The sequence below is a fragment of the Lethenteron reissneri genome, chromosome 18 (genome assembly GCF_015708825.2).
Source record: "Lethenteron reissneri isolate LAM-NWPU_2019-01 chromosome 18, ASM1570882v1, whole genome shotgun sequence".
In the NCBI taxonomy this organism is placed as follows: Eukaryota; Metazoa; Chordata; class Hyperoartia; order Petromyzontiformes; family Petromyzontidae; genus Lethenteron; species Lethenteron reissneri.
In genome coordinates, this window is record NC_083796.1 from 1,158,733 (window position 1) to 1,172,790 (window position 14,058).

The 14,058-nt window shown below is 52.4% G+C and overlaps 1 protein-coding gene across 9 annotated transcripts in view; it reads left to right on the forward strand.

Moving 5' to 3' along the window:
* LOC133343664 (CUGBP Elav-like family member 3) overlaps positions 1-14,058 on the forward strand; it is a 44,833-nt gene that overhangs the window by 7,164 nt on the left and 23,611 nt on the right. The gene's annotated exons all lie outside the window — the stretch shown is intronic.

A 14,058-nucleotide genomic window follows, 5' to 3' on the forward strand; every position in this document is an offset into this window, starting at 1 on the left:
CCCCCTACCCGGGACCCCTATGCGGGGGTCCTCACCCTCACCACTTACGCCAGATCCGCTTCCTGGAACCTTCTCTGCAGGTAACTCCGACCCTTCCAGACCCTTCCAGACCCTTCCCCCCCCACCCCAACGGTGGGTTCTGCACACGGGAGTTTTAGACTTGGGGTTTCTCACTTGAACCCCCTGACCTGGGATCCCTGATCCCTGCGCTTCCCCGATCCCCTGACCCCCCCTGGGTCCCGGTGCCACTCCCAGATCTCCATACCTGTCCCCCCCACCCCCCACCCACCCCCCACCCACACCCCACCCACCCTGGCTCCCCGCGCCTCCCCCGCGCCTCCCCGGGTCCCGCGCGGCGGGCGTCGCTGTCCGTGGTGCTGAAGCGGCCCCCTCCCTCCATCCCTCCGGCGCGCGCCCGCCCGCCCGCCCGCTCGCTCGCGCGCGCCGTGGGATGAGTCATCACCCCCCCTACCCCTCCCCCTCCTCGCCCCCCCACTTCCCCCGGCGAATCGATTCTATTTTAAAATCGTCGTTGGCTGGGATCGCTTATTCGATTTCAGAATCGACGGGGGGTTATTTTTTTTTCGTGTCTGTTTTTGTTCGTAGTTTGTGGATTCGGTCCTTGGGTTTAACAGTCGATGGGCACAGGGTCCAAAGCGCCAGGCGGCCAGCGACAAACAGCACCGTTCTCGGAGTCGTAATAGATACGAGTGCACGCATTTGTTGAATTGAGCGAGGTTATTATGAAGAAGACGAAAACCAACCTCAACACATTCGCCAATAACACCGTGGCCTTGCATTGAAAAATACAACAGGCGACGTTTTGGGCAATGAGGCTTTTTCGTGGTATGTTCTGAGTCATATAATGTACAACGAAGGACCGAAACGTCACCTGTTATTTCTAGATATGTATTCGTTCAAAGCCGCAGTGTTATGGACTAATGTGTTGCGTTGTTGTTAAGCGTGCTTGTGCACGACTGCCAACGCAGCATCATCACCAGCAGCAGCAAACAGGTTTCGATTTAAAGCTTTCGTGACTGCAGGGATTCATCTTCTTGGTTCGAGGAGACAGACCATTCAGACTCTGTCTCCTCGACAGACCTGTTCTCCACCTGAGGACGGCTACTTGCGTTGTGGCCGAAACGTCGTGAGAATTATTTTATAATGTTTTATTTGTATTATTTTATTATTTCCATTCTACGTGACTTTACCGAAAGAACCAAGAAGAGCAAACAGGTTGTTAGTTATTGTGAGAGACAACGAAGGGGAGAGGGAATTACAGAGTGGAGCAGGGCGAGGGGTGAAGCAGAAAAACGAAGTGAGGTGACCTGCAGTGTGTTGGGTGGGTAATGTGATGTAGTGACTTCTAGTGTGGTGAGTGAGTGTGTTGTTGTGACCTGCAGTGTGGTGAGTGAGTGAGTGTGTTGTTGTGACCTGCAGTGTGGTGAGGGGGTGAGTGACTGTGTGTGAGTATGTTGTTGTGACCTGCAGTGTGGTGAGTGTGTTGTTGTGACCTGCAGTGTGGTGAGTGAGTGAGTGTGTTGTTGTGACCTGCAGTGTGGTGAGGGGTGAGTGACTGTGTGTGAGTTAGTGAGTGGACGAGTGAGTGAGTTGTTGTTGTGCCCTGCAGTTGAGCGCGGTGTGGGTGAGACGAGTCGGTGTCTGGCACACCGAGTGTGGGTAAAAGGAATCAATGAGTGAAGTTCACGGGGACAGTGGCCGTGGCGGTAGCGATTGAAGAGTCACGTGCAGAATGTGGCTGCCTCTAGCGGCTGCACGACCACACGGCACGCGCGAAGAGAAGAAGCGTGTGCCGCGGGTTTGGAGAATCAATATAAATCGACTGGTCTGAGCAGTTACATCCCTCGCGGATAAAGCGATGGACCGAGACCTTAAGTACGAGCCCATACACTATCCCTCACCTCTAACACTGAGCTCTATCGTCTAACAATAGCACGGTCCCATAACACTAGCCCTAGCCACGAGCTTTATCTTCTAATAATAAATATATATCGCTCAAACCTAAGACAGTGACCCCCTAGTCTAAGACAGTGACCCCCTAGTCTATGACAGTGACCCTAGTCTAAGACAGTGACCCCCCTAGTCTATGACAGTGACCCCCTAGTCTAAGACAGTGACCCCCTAGTCTAAGACAGTGACCCCCTAGTCTATGACAGTGACCCCCTAGTCTAAGACAGTGACCCCCTAGTCTAAGACAGTGACCCCCTAGTCTAAGACAGTGCCCCTCTAGTCTAAGACAGTGACCCCCTAGTCTATGACAGTGACCCCCTAGTCTAAGACAGTGACCCCCTAGTCTAAGACAGTGACCCCCTAGTCTAAGACAGTGCCCCTCTAGTCTAAGACAGTGACCCCCTAGTCTATGACAGTGACCCCCTAGTCTAAGACAGTGACCCCCTAGTCTAAGACAGTGACCCCCTAGTCTAAGACGGTGACCCCGTAGTCTAAGACAGTGACCCCCTAGTCTAAGACAGTGACCCCGTAGTCTAAGACAGTGACCCCCTAGTCTAAGACAGTGACCCCCTAGTCTAAGACAGTGACCCCCTAGTCTAAGACAGTGACCCCCTAGTCTAAGACAGTGCCCCTCTAGTCTAAGACAGTGACCCCCTAGTCTAAGACAGTGACCCCCTAGTCTAAGACAGTGACCCCCTAGTCTAAGACAGTGACCCCCTAGTCTAAGACAGTGACCCCCTAGTCTAAGACAGTGACCCTAGTCTAAGACAGTGACCCCCTAGTCTAAGACAGTGACCCCCTAGTCTAAGACAGTGACCCCCTAGTCTAAAACAGTGACCCCCTAGTCTAAGACAGTGACCCTAGTCTAAGACAGTGACCCCCTAGTCTAAGACAGTGACCCTAGTCTAAGACAGTGACCCCCTAGTCTAAGACAGTGACCCCTAGTCTAAGACAGTGACCCCCTAGTCTAAGACAGTGACCCCCTAGTCTAAGACAGTGACCCCCTAGTCTAAGACAGTGACCCCCTAGTCTAAGACAGTGACCCCCTAGTCTAAGACAGTGACCCCCTAGTCTAAGACAGTGACCCCTAGTCTAAGACAGTGACCCTAGTCTAAGACAGTGACCCCCTAGTCTAAGACAGTGACCCCCTAGTCTAAGACAGTGACCCCTAGTCTAAGACAGTGACCCTAGTCTAAGACAGTGACCCCCTAGTCTAAGACAGTGACCCCCTAGTCTAAGACAGTGACCCCCTAGTCTAAGACAGTGACCCCCTAGTCTAAGACAGTGACCCCCTAGTCTAAGACAGTGACCCCCTAGTCTAAGACAGTGACCCCCTAGTCTAAGACAGTGACCCCTAGTCTAAGACAGTGACCCCCTAGTCTAAGACAGTGACCCCTAGTCTAAGACAGTGACCCCCTAGTCTAAGACAGTGACCCCCTAGTCTAAGACAGTGACCCCCTAGTCTAAGACAGTGACCCTAGTCTAAGACAGTGACCCCCTAGTCTAAGACAGTGACCCCCTAGTCTAAGACAGTGACCCCCTAGTCTAAGACAGTGACCCCCTAGTCTAAGACAGTGACCCCCTAGTCTAAGACAGTGACCCCTAGTCTAAGACAGTGACCCCCTAGTCTAAGACAGTGACCCCTAGTCTAAGACAGTGACCCCTAGTCTAAGACAGTGACCCCCTAGTCTAAGACAGTGACCCCCTAGTCTAAGACAGTGACCCCCTAGTCTAAGACAGTGACCCCCTAGTCTAAGACAGTGACCCCCTAGTCTAAGACAGTGACCCTAGTCTAAGACAGTGACCCCCTAGTCTAAGACAGTGACCCTAGTCTATGACAGTGACCCCCTAGTCTAAGACAGTGACCCCCTAGTCTAAGACAGTGACCCCCTAGTCTAAGACAGTGACCCCCTAGTCTAAGACAGTGACCCCCTAGTCTAAGACAGTGACCCCCTAGTCTAAGACAGTGACCCCCTAGTCTAAGACAGTGACCCTAGTCTATGACAGTGACCCCCTAGTCTAAGACAGTGACCCCCTAGTCTAAGACAGTGACCCCCTAGTCTAAGACAGTGACCCCCTAGTCTAAGACAGTGACCCTAGTCTAAGACAGTGACCCCCTAGTCTAAGACAGTGACCCCCTAGTCTATGACAGTGACCCCCTAGTCTAAGACAGTGACCCCCTAGTCTATGACAGTGACCCCCTAGTCTAAGACAGTGACCCCCTAGTCTAAGACAGTGACCCCCTAGTCTATGACAGTGACCCCCTAGTCTATGGCAGTGACCCCCTAGTCTATGACAATGACCCCCTAGTCTATGACAGTGGCCCCCTAGTCTAAGACAGTGACCCCCTAGTCTAAGACAGTGACCCTAGTCTAAGACAGTGACCCCCTAGTCTAAGACAGTGACCCCCTAGTCTAAGACAGTGACCCCCTAGTCTAAGACAGTGACCCCCTAGTCTAAGACAGTGACCCCCTAGTCTAAGACAGTGACCCCCTAGTCTATGACAGTGACCCCCTAGTCTAAGACAGTGACCCCCTAGTCTAAGACAGTGACCCCCTAGTCTAAGACAGTGACCCCCTAGTCTATGACAGTGACCCCCTAGTCTAAGACAGTGACCCCCTAGTCTAAGACAGTGACCCCCTAGTCTAAGACAGTGACCCCCTAGTCTAAGACAGTGACCCCCTGGTCTATGACAGTGACCCCCTAGTCTATGACATTGACCCCCTAGTCTAAGACAGTGACCCCTAGTCTAACCCTAGTCTAAGACAGTGACCCTAGTCTAAGACAGTGACCCCCTAGTCTAAGACAGTGACCCCCTAGTCTAAGGCAGTAACCCCCTAGTCTAAGACAGTGACCCCCTAGTCTATGACAGTGACCCCCTAGTCTATGACAGTGACCCCCTAGTCTAAGACAGTGACCCCCTAGTCTAAGACAGTGACCCCCTAGTCTATGACAGTGACCCCCTAGTCTATGACAGTGACCCCCTAGTCTATGACAGTGACCCATTAGTCTAAGACAGTGACCCCCTAGTCTAAGACAGTGACCCCCTAGTCTATGACAGTGACCCCCTAGTCTATGACAGTGACCCCCTAGTCTAAGACGGTGACCCCCTAGTCTAAGACAGTGACCCTAGTCTAAGACAGTGACCCCCTAGTCTAAGACAGTGACCCCCTAGTCTATGACAGTGACCCCCAAGTCTAATACAGTGACCCCCTAGTCTAAGACAGTGACCCCCTAGTCTAAGACAGTGACCCCCTAGTCTAAGACGGTGACCCCCTAGTCTAAGACGGTGACCCCCTAGTCTAAGACAGTGACCCCCAAGTCTAATACAGTGACCCCCTAGTCTAATACAGTGACCCCCTAGTCTAAGACGGTGACCCCCTAGTCTAAGACGGTGACCCCCTAGTCTAAGACGGTGACCCCCTAGTCTAAGACAGTGACCCCCTAGTCTATGACAGTGACCCCCAAGTCTAATACAGTGACCCCCTAGTCTAATACAGTGACCCCCTAGTCTAAGACAGTGACCCCCTAGTCTAAGACAGTGACCCCCTAGTCTATGACAGTGACCCCCAAGTCTAATACAGTGACCCCCTAGTCTAATACAGTGACCCCCTAGTCTAAGACGGTGACCCCCCTAGTCTAAGACGGTGACCCCCTAGTCTAAGACGGTGACCCCCTAGTCTAAGACAGTGACCCCCTAGTCTATGACCGTGACCCCCTAGTCTAAGACAGTGACCCCCTAGTCTAAGACAGTGACCCCCTAGTCTATGACAGTGACCCCCTAGTCTATGACACTGACCCCCTAGTCTAAGACAGTGACCCCCTAGTCTAAGACGGTGACCCCCTAGTCTAAGACGGTGACCCCCTAGTCTAAGACAGTGACCCCCTAGTCTATGACCGTGACCCCCTAGTCTAAGACAGTGACCCCCTAGTCTAAGACAGTGACCCCCTAGTCTATGACAGTGACCCCCTAGTCTATGACACTGACCCCCTAGTCTAAGACAGTGACCCCCTAGTCTAAGACAGTGACCCCCTAGTCTATGACAGTGACCCCCAAGTCTAATACAGTGACCCCCTAGTCTAAGACAGTGACCCCCTAGTCTAAAACGGTGACCCCCTAGTCTAAGACGGTGACCCCCTAGTCTAAGACGGTGACCCCCTAGTCTAAGACAGTGACCCCCAAGTCTAATACAGTGACCCCCTAGTCTAATACAGTGACCCCCTAGTCTAAGACGGTGACCCCCTAGTCTAAGACGGTGACCCCCTAGTCTAAGACGGTGACCCCCTAGTCTAAGACAGTGACCCCCTAGTCTATGACAGTGACCCCCAAGTCTAATACAGTGACCCCCTAGTCTAATACAGTGACCCCCTAGTCTAAGACAGTGACCCCCTAGTCTAAGACAGTGACCCCCTAGTCTATGACAGTGACCCCCAAGTCTAATACAGTGACCCCCTAGTCTAATACAGTGACCCCCTAGTCTAAGACGGTGACCCCCTAGTCTAAGACGGTGACCCCCTAGTCTAAGACGGTGACCCCCTAGTCTAAGACAGTGACCCCCTAGTCTATGACCGTGACCCCCTAGTCTAAGACAGTGACCCCCTAGTCTAAGACAGTGACCCCCTAGTCTATGACAGTGACCCCCTAGTCTATGACACTGACCCCCTAGTCTAAGACAGTGACCCCCTAGTCTAAGACAGTGACCCCCTAGTCTAAGACAGTGACCCTAGTCTAAGACAGTGACCCCCTAGTCTATGACAGTGACCCCCTAGTCTAAGACAGTGACCCCCTAGTCTATGACAGTGACCCCCTAGTCTAAGACAGTGACCCCCTAGTCTAAGACAGTGACCCCCTAGTCTAAGACAGTGACCCCCTAGTCTATGACAGTGACCCCCTAGTCTAAGACAGTGACCCCCTAGTCTAAGACAGTGACCCCCTAGTCTATGACAGTGACCCCCTAGTCTAAGACAGTGACCCCCTAGTCTAAGACAGTGACCCATTAGTCTATGACAGTGACCCCCTAGTCTAAGACAGTGACCCCCTAGTCTAAGACAGTGACCCCCTAGTCTAAGACAGTGACCCTAGTCTAAGACAGTGACCCCCTAGTCTAAGACAGTGACCCCCTAGTCTAAGACAGTGACCCCCTAATTTAAGACAGTGACCCCCTAGTCTAAAACAGTGACCCCCTAGTCTATGACAGTGACCCCCTAGTCTAATACAGTGACCCCCTAGTCTAAGACAGTGACCCCCTAGTCTAAGACAGTGACCCCCTAGTCTAAGACAGTGACCCCCTAATTTAAGACAGTGACCCCCTAGTCTAAGACGGTGACCCCCTAGTCTAAGACGGTGACCCCCTAGTCTAAGACAGTGACCCCCTAGTCTATGACCGTGACCCCCTAGTCTAAGACAGTGACCCCCTAGTCTAAGACAGTGACCCCCTAGTCTATGACAGTGACCCCCTAGTCTATGACACTGACCCCCTAGTCTAAGACAGTGACCCCCTAGTCTAAGACAGTGACCCCCTAGTCTAAGACAGTGACCCTAGTCTAAGACAGTGACCCCCTAGTCTATGACAGTGACCCCCTAGTCTAAGACAGTGACCCCCTAGTCTATGACAGTGACCCCCTAGTCTAAGACAGTGACCCCCTAGTCTAAGACAGTGACCCCCTAGTCTAAGACAGTGACCCCCTAGTCTATGACAGTGACCCCCTAGTCTAAGACAGTGACCCCCTAGTCTAAGACAGTGACCCCCTAGTCTATGACAGTGACCCCCTAGTCTAAGACAGTGACCCCCTAGTCTAAGACAGTGACCCCCTAGTCTATGACAGTGACCCCCTAGTCTAAGACAGTGACCCCCTAGTCTAAGACAGTGACCCCCTAGTCTAAGACAGTGACCCTAGTCTAAGACAGTGACCCCCTAGTCTAAGACAGTGACCCCCTAGTCTAAGACAGTGACCCCCTAATTTAAGACAGTGACCCCCTAGTCTAAAACAGTGACCCCCTAGTCTATGACAGTGACCCCCTAGTCTAATACAGTGACCCCCTAGTCTAAGACAGTGACCCCCTAGTCTAAGACAGTGACCCCCTAGTCTAAGACAGTGACCCCCTAATTTAAGACAGTGACCCCCTAGTCTAAGACAGTGACCCCCTAGTCTATGACAGTGACCCCCTAGTCTAATACAGTGACCCCCTAGTCTAAGACAGTGACCCCCTAGTCTAAGACGGTGACCCCCTAGTCTATGACAGTGACCCCCTAGTCTAAAACAGTGACCTCCTAATTTAAGACAGTGACCCCCTAGTCTAAGACAGTGACCCCCTAGTCTAAGACAGTGACCCCCTAGTCTAAGACAGTGACCCCCTAGTCTAAGACAGTGACCCCCTAGTCTAAGACAGTGACCCCCTAGTCTAAGACAGTGACCCCCTAGTCTAAGACAGTGACCCCCTAGTCTAAGACAGTGACCCTAGTCTAAGACAGTGACCCCCTAGTCTAAGACAGTGACCCCCTAGTCTAAGACAGTGACCCCCTAGTCTATGACAGTGACCCTAGTCTAAGACAGTGACCCCCTAGTCTAAGACAGTGACCCCCTAATCTAAGACAGTGACCCCCTAGTCTAAGACAGTGACCCCCTAGTCTGAGACAGTGACCCCCTAGTCTAAGACAGTGACCCTAGTCTATGACAGTGACCCCCTAGTCTAAGACAGTGACCCCTAGTCTAAGACAGTGACCCCCTAGTCTATGACAGTGACCCCCTAGTCTAAGACAGTGACCCCCTAGTCTAAGACAGTGACCCCCTAGTCTAAGACAGTGACCCCCTAGTCTAAGACAGTGACCCCCTAGTCTAAGACAGTGACCCCCTAGTCTAAGACAGTGACCCCCTAGTCTAAGACAGTGACCCCTAGTCTAAGACAGTGACCCCTAGTCTAAGACAGTGACCCTAGTCTATGACAGTGACCCCCTAGTCTAAGACAGTGACCCCCTAGTCTAAGACAGTGACCCCCTAGTCTAAGACAGTGACCCCCTAGTCTAAGACAGTGACCCCCTAGTCTAAAACAGTGACCTCCTAATTTAAGACAGTGACCCCCTAGTCTAAGACAGTGACCCCCTAGTCTGTGACAGTGACCCCCTAGTTTAAAACAGTGACCCCCTAGTCTAAGACAGTGACCCCCTAGTCTAAGACAGTGACCCCCTAGTCTAAGACAGTGACCCCCTAGTCTATGACAGTGACCCCCTAGTCTAAGACAGTGACCCCCTAGTCTAAGACAGTGACCCCCTAGTCTAAGACAGTGACCCCCTAGTCTAAGACAGTGACCCCCTAGTCTAAGACGGTGACCCCGTAGTCTAAGACAGTGACCCCCTAGTCTAAGACAGTGACCCCCTAGTCTAAGACAGTGACCCCCTAGTCTGTGACAGTGACCCCCTAGTCTAAAACAGTGACCCCCTAGTCTAAAACAGTGACCCCCTAGTCTAAGACAGTGACCCCCTAGTCTAAGACAGTGACCCCCTAGTCTAAGACAGTGACCCCCTAGTCTATGACAGTGACCCCCTAGTCTAAGACTGTGACCCCCTAGTCTAAGACAGTGACCCCCTAGTCTAAGACAGTGACCCCCTAGTCTAAGACGGTGACCCCCTAGTCTATGTAGTCTATGACAGTAGCTCTAGTCTATGTAGTCTATGTAGTCAATGTAGTCTATGTAGTCTGTGTAGTCTGTGTAGTCTGTGTAGTCTATGTAGTCAATGTAGTCTATGTAGTCTGTGTAGTCTATGTAGTCTATGTAGTCTGTGTAGTCTGTGTCGTCTATGTAGTCTATGTAGTTTATGTAGTCTGTGTAGTCTATGTAGTCTGTGTAGTGTGTGTAGTCTATGTAGTCTGTGTAGTCTATGTAGTCTATGTAGTCTGTGTAGTCTGTTTAGTCTATGTAGTCTATGTAGTCTGTGTAGTCTATGTAGTCTATGTAGTCTGTGTAGTCTATGTAGTCTATGTAGTCTGTGTAGTCTATGTAGTCTATGTAGTCTGTGTAGTCTATGTAGTCTATGGCAGTGACCCTAGTCTAAGTAGTCTATGACAGTGACCCCCTATTAGTCTATGTAGTCTATGAGAGTAACCCCCTAGTAGTCTATGACAGGGTCTCTGTCCCCAACACCCACAATAGGCACCAATCGAGCGCTGGGTGTGTAATGGTCGCCTTGTCCCAGCCCTCAGCAGAGCCCCAATATCCGTCACCATTACCCGGAGCGCCAACACGGCCTCCACAGGCGACACACCTGAACGGGGACGCGGGGCGGGGGTTGGGGGTGGGGGCTTTTGGGGTGGGGGGAGGGGTTGGGGAGTGGAGGGAGGGGGGCGAGCAAGGGGGAGCAGAGGGGGGAGGAGGGGGAGGGGAGCAGAGGGAGCAGAGGGGGAGGGAGCAGAGGGGGAGGGGGGAGCAGAGGGGAGAGGGGGGAGGGGGGAGCAGAGGGGGGAGGAGGGGAGAGGGGGGAGCAGAGGGGGGAGGGGGGAGCAGAGGGGGGAGGGGAGAGGGGGGAGCAGAGGGGGGAGGGGGGAGCAGAGGGGGGAGGAGGGAGCAGAGGGGAGAGGGGGGAGGGGGGAGCAGAGGGGGGAGGGGGGAGCAGAGGGGAGAGGGGGGAGGGGGGAGCAGAGGGGGGAGGGGGGAGCAGAGGGGGGAGGGGAGAGGGGGGAGCAGAGGGGAGAGGGGGGAGCCGAGGGGAGAGGGGGGAGGGGGGAGCAGAGGGGAGAGGAGGGAGCAGAGGGGAGAGGGGAGAGGGGGGAGCAGAGGGGGGAGCAGAGGGGGGAGGGGGGAGGGGGGAGCAGAGGGGGGAGCAGAGGGGAGAGGGGGGAGGGGGAGCAGAGGGGGGAGGGGGGAGCAGAGGGGAGCAGGGCTGGAGGGGGTCGCGGCTCACGCGCGCCCGCCCACTGATTGATTCACGAGATAATGAGTGCCGATAGGACTGTGATCCTTGATCTGATTAGGAGGAGATGGGGGAGATGGAAGAAAGATGGGAGGGAGATCGGGGCGGGAGGGTGTGGAGAGAGAGGTGGAGGCGGGCCGGGGAGGATTTGAGGGAGATGAGGAGGAGAGGTGAAGGGTAACATTGGGAGGGAGATGGAAGGAAGGTGGCGGAAGATAGGCGGGGGGCGGAGTGGAGATGCGCGGGAGATTGTCAGAAAAGGAAACGTGTGGGAAATGTAGCGGAAAGGGGGGGGGGTGTATGGAGGAGATATTGGGCGGGGGGGGGGGTCAAGGGAGGTGCCAGGCCGCGTGCACGTCGCGGTAATTAGGCGCGCGCCCCCCTCGCCCCCCTCGCCCCCCTCTGCCTTAATTTGGTTATCAAACGCGGGACCCCCCGCGGTCGGCGGTGAAGCTCAATCCGCCAGCCCCCCACAGGCCGGCGGGGGCCCCAGCCCCCCACAACCCCCAGAGGCGACATCAAGAAGTGGGGAGGGTGGGGAGGAGGAGGTGGGGGGGCGAGCCGGGCGTATGTCAGAGTGCTGGTGGTGCTCGCTCACAGCACTCTCCCTAAAAGTGTGTTCAGGCGATAAGCGGGATCTTTGTCTTCGTGTGGTGTGAGGGTGTCTGTGTCTGTCCGTGTCTTTTGTGGCGGTGGTGTCGCGGAGAGCGCTACGCTGAGATACGAGCCCGGCGTCCCGAGTTCGATTCCCGCTCACGGCCAACACCGGTGACGATTATCTGAACCGGTTCTGGGCCCTCCCCTAGGTATACTCAGCCTCAAATGAATATCTGGTGCCAAGTGTAAGCATCGCCACTGGGGAGACAAAGGCTGCCTCGTGTGCCGTGCCGGCCTTTATAGGTGCTCGCCAACAGCACTTGCCCCTACAGTCTGTTCAGGCTACACGGGGGATCTTTGTCTTTTATCTTTAGTTTTTTTGTGGCAGGGGGTGTGTGTGGTGGCAGTTTGTGTGTGCGTTGTGATGGGTGTGGTGTCATGGTATGTGTGTGCGTGTGGTGTCAGTGTGTGTATGCGTTGTGAGGTGAGTGTGTGTGTGTGCATTGTGAGGTGTGTGTGTGTAGTGTCAGTGTGTTTGTGCGTGTGGTATCAGGGTGTGCGTGTGGTGTCATTGGGTATGTGCGTTGTGATGTGTGTGTGGAATCAGTGTGTGTATGCGTTGTGAGGTTTGTGTATGGTGTCAGGGTGTGTGTGTGGTGTCAGTGTGTGTGTGTATTGTGATGTGTGTGTGTGGTGTCTGGTGGATGTGTGCGTTGTGAGGTTTGTGCGTGTGGTTTCAGTGTGTGTGTGTGGTGTCATTGGGTGTGTGCGTTGTGATGTGTGTGTGTGGTGTCAGTGTGTGTGTGTGGTGTCTGGTGGATGTGTGCGTTGTGAGGTTTGTGTGTGTGGTGTCAGGGTATGTGTGTGTGGTGTGTGTGTGTGTGGTGTCATTGGGTGTGTCCGTTGTGATGTGTGTGTGTGGTGTCAGGGTATGTGTGTGTGGTGTAAGTGTGTGTGTGTGGTGTCATTGGGTGTGTGCGTTGTGATGTGTGTGTGTGGTGTCAGTGTGTGTGTGGTGTCTGGTGGATGTGTTTGAGTGTTTGTGGATGGATGGATTTTATTTATCACCAGGAAAAAGCCGGGTACTTTGTATGTAAGTGTGTCATTGGTGTGTGGCTCTCTGTCTGTGTGCCAGTGCACAGTGGCGCAGTGGTTAGTGCTTCGAACCTGGCCACCCGAGTTCGATTCCCGCTAACATCCAATATCCAATATCAGCCGTGAATATCTGAACCGGGCCTGGGCTCCCCTTGGTCGATTCAGCGCTAGAAGTTAGTTATTGGTCCGGTGTGTATAAGACATGAACACATTGGGGAGACAAAGGCGGCCAGGCGTGGTTCTAGTGACACGGACCCCTCCTGTGCCATGGCGGCCTTAGTGGCTCTTCGCTCACAACACTCGGCCCCAGTCATCTGTTAAGTCTCTACGGGAGACGTTTCTCTTTGCGTGTGTCACTGTTATGGGTATTTCACAGTATGCTGTGTGTGTACATGGGTTCACAGTATTGTTCACGTGTGTTTAATGTCCGTGTGTTGAAGGAATAGGTGTGGCAAATAGGGCTGAACGATTTGGTGAAAATATCTAATTGCGATTATTCTGACAGATATTGCGAGTTGATTTGCGATTTTTTTTAAAGTCAAGCTTCAGTTCAATATTCACTGTGTAATATATTAAAAACATGTGATGGAGCCATTACCACATGATACCATCAAAATGTGAAATGCTCTATATATTCTAATGCAAGGATGAGAACTTAAAATATATGAATTGCTTCCAACATGTATTTATTTAAAAGTTTTAATTGAAATATAACAATAAAACATAAAACAATTGTTAAGTTAAATAAATAAAGTTATAATAATACAAAATTAAACAATGCCAATAAGAAAGTAATATGACTTTTCAAATCGCAGCCTTTGTGATTTGCTAATCGCATTGTTTCAAATTTCGATTTGAAATCGATTAACCGTTCAGCCCAAGTGTCAATGTACGTCAGACTATATGTGTGTGGGTATCACGATGTGTGTCTTCCGAGTGTGTATGCTCGTGAATATTTCAATGAGCATGCGTTATGTGTCTTCGTGTGCCGCTTACCAACACGTGTCCCTGTTGTTAATGGGTGCTGGCTGACAGCACTTGCCCCAGCAGTCTGTTAAAGGCTATAGGGAGGGGTCTTTGTCTCGGTATTTGTTGTGTATCAGGGGCTTGTGTGCTTTATACATTGCCCGCACACGGCCCGCACCGTCGGCCGGATGGGTGTCAGTGTTAATTAATTATTTGACTATTAGGGGTTGTTAGGGGGCGCCCCCCCCCCTCACAACCATTTACGGCCTTCGGCCAGGAAAGTCACAAAAAAAATTCACTCAAGCACCCGATGCTCCGTTTTGAAGTTTGAAATTTTTTGAATTGCATTATGTTTTGAATTAGATAATTTTATTTCTTAATTAAAAGCTTATATAATTTTACATCTGAAAGACTTAATTGAAAAGGACATTTCGTGTGAATTTTATCTCGTCGTTAAGTAGATATGGCTTTGCTGGGGGTTCGGTTCGATGCGGACTTTCACCAGTTTGGGATTGCGGGATCG